This window comes from Styela clava, chromosome 2 (assembly GCF_964204865.1).
Source record: "Styela clava chromosome 2, kaStyClav1.hap1.2, whole genome shotgun sequence".
Classification (NCBI taxonomy): Eukaryota; Metazoa; Chordata; class Ascidiacea; order Stolidobranchia; family Styelidae; genus Styela; species Styela clava.
Window position 1 is genome coordinate 28,665,598 of NC_135251.1, and position 2,500 is coordinate 28,668,097.

At 56.4% G+C, this 2,500-nt stretch overlaps 1 non-coding gene across 1 annotated transcript in view; it reads left to right on the forward strand.

Moving 5' to 3' along the window:
• Nucleotides 1-2,425: 2,425 nt before the first annotated feature.
• LOC144420314 (small subunit ribosomal RNA) overlaps nucleotides 2,426-2,500 on the forward strand; it is a 1,809-nt gene continuing 1,734 nt past the window's right edge. The window contains exon 1 of the ribosomal RNA XR_013474667.1: nucleotides 2,426-2,500. This exon is cut by the window's right edge and continues 1,734 nt beyond it. This is a non-coding gene — a ribosomal RNA (small subunit ribosomal RNA).

Here is a 2,500-nt window from a genome sequence, read left to right on the forward strand (position 1 = left end):
AAAGACAGTAATTTCGAATTAGCCAAGAAAGAGCGGTGCGGGCCGGTCGGAGCGCACCCTTTTCTCGGTGGCTGGCGGGCGAGAGAGTGCTGCGTCGCCGGCATCGGCGTCGAAAGAAGCCGAGCCGAAAAAAGTTAAAGTACAAACGTGCAAGCATACTAACCTAACCCTAGGTAAGGCATGTCAGAGCGAAAGACAGTAATTTCGAATGAGCCAAGAAAGAGCGGTGCGGGGCCGGTCGGAGCGCACCCTTTTCTCGGTGGCTGGCGGGCGAGAGAGTGCTGCGTCGCCGGCATCGGCGTCGAAAGAAGCCGAGCCGAAAAAAGTTAAAGTACAAACGTGCAAGCATACTAACCTAACCCTAGGTAAGGCATGTCAGAGCGAAAGACAGTAATTTCGAATGAGCCAAGAAAGAGCGGTGCGGGGCCGGTCGGAGCGCACCCTTTTCTCGGTGGCTGGCGGGCGAGAGAGTGCTGCGTCGCCGGCATCGGCGTCGAAAGAAGCCGAGCCGAAAAAAGTTAAAGTACAAACGTGCAAGCATACTAACCTAACCCTAGGTAAGGCATGTCAGAGCGAAAGACAGTAATTTCGAATGAGCCAAGAAAGAGCGGTGCGGGGCCGGTCGGAGCGCACCCTTTTCTCGGTGGCTGGCGGGCGAGAGAGTGCTGCGTCGCCGGCATCGGCGTCGAAAGAAGCCGAGCCGAAAAAAGTTAAAGTACAAACGTGCAAGCATACTAACCTAACCCTAGGTAGGGCATGTCAGAGCGAAAGACAGTAATTTCGAATGAGCCAAGAAAGAGCGGTGCGGGCCGGTCGGAGCGCACCCTTTTCTCGGTGGCTGGCGGGCGAGAGAGTGCTGCGTCGCCGGCATCGGCGTCGAAAGAAGCCGAGCCGAAAAAAGTTAAAGTACAAACGTGCAAGCATACTAACCTAACCCTAGGTAAGGCATGTCAGAGCGAAAGACAGTAATTTCGAATGAGCCAAGAAAGAGCGGTGCGGGGCCGGTCGGAGCGCACCCTTTTCTCGGTGGCTGGCGGGCGAGAGAGTGCTGCGTCGCCGGCATCGGCGTCGAAAGAAGCCGAGCCGAAAAAAGTTAAAGTACAAACGTGCAAGCATACTAACCTAACCCTAGGTAAGGCATGTCAGAGCGAAAGACAGTAATTTCGAATGAGCCAAGAAAGAGCGGTGCGGGGCCGGTCGGAGCGCACCCTTTTCTCGGTGGCTGGCGGGCGAGAGAGTGCTGCGTCGCCGGCATCGGCGTCGAAAGAAGCCGAGCCGAAAAAAGTTAAAGTACAAACGTGCAAGCATACTAACCTAACCCTAGGTAAGGCATGTCAGAGCGAAAGACAGTAATTTCGAATGAGCCAAGAAAGAGCGGTGCGGGGCCGGTCGGAGCGCACCCTTTTCTCGGTGGCTGGCGGGCGAGAGAGTGCTGCGTCGCCGGCATCGGCGTCGAAAGAAGCCGAGCCGAAAAAAGTTAAAGTACAAACGTGCAAGCATACTAACCTAACCCTAGGTAAGGCATGTCAGAGCGAAAGACAGTAATTTCGAATGAGCCAAGAAAGAGCGGTGCGGGGCCGGTCGGAGCGCACCCTTTTCTCGGTGGCTGGCGGGCGAGAGAGTGCTGCGTCGCCGGCATCGGCGTCGAAAGAAGCCGAGCCGAAAAAAGTTAAAGTACAAACGTGCAAGCATACTAACCTAACCCTAGGTAAGGCATGTCAGAGCGAAAGACAGTAATTTCGAATGAGCCAAGAAAGAGCGGTGCGGGGCCGGTCGGAGCGCACCCTTTTCTCGGTGGCTGGCGGGCGAGAGAGTGCTGCGTCGCCGGCATCGGCGTCGAAAGAAGCCGAGCCGAAAAAAGGTAAAGTACAAACGTGCAAGCATACTAACCTAACCCTAGGTAAGGCATGTCAGAGCGAAAGACAGTAATTTCGAATGAGCCAAGGAAGAGCGGTGCGGGGCCGGTCGGAGCGCACCCTTTTCTCGGTGGCTGGCGGGCGAGAGAGTGCTGCGTCGCCGGCATCGGCGTCGAAAGAAACCGAGTCAAAAAAAGTTAAAGTACAAACGCGATGCTAATGAGCGAGCCGTTGTCTCGACTAATATGTAGGGGGCGTTCGATCGAGCGTCTGGCTTGAGCGCTTGTCGGCCTAGCAGAACGGTCGCATTGTTATGCCCGGGTTTTAGGCACCGCTGCAGGCGGCCGGCAGAGCTCTTGTTTGTGCGAAACTGAATGGATCGAGCCCGAGAGAGGGCGAGCAAAGAAAAAACGCAAATCGCTCCGCCTGGCACTGCCGGCGAGAGCGTGGACGTCGCGGCCAGCGACTGTCGAAGCTGAGTACGGCCGCAGGCGATCGCCTCGGTCTTAAACGAATGCGACGAGCACGCGCCGGGCGTCCCAGCAAGGGCCGAGCGCAGCTGTCGCAGCTATCTGGTTGATCCTGCCAGTAGTGATATGCTTGTCTCAAAGACTAAGCCATGCAGGTGCAAGTACGAGTTCTCG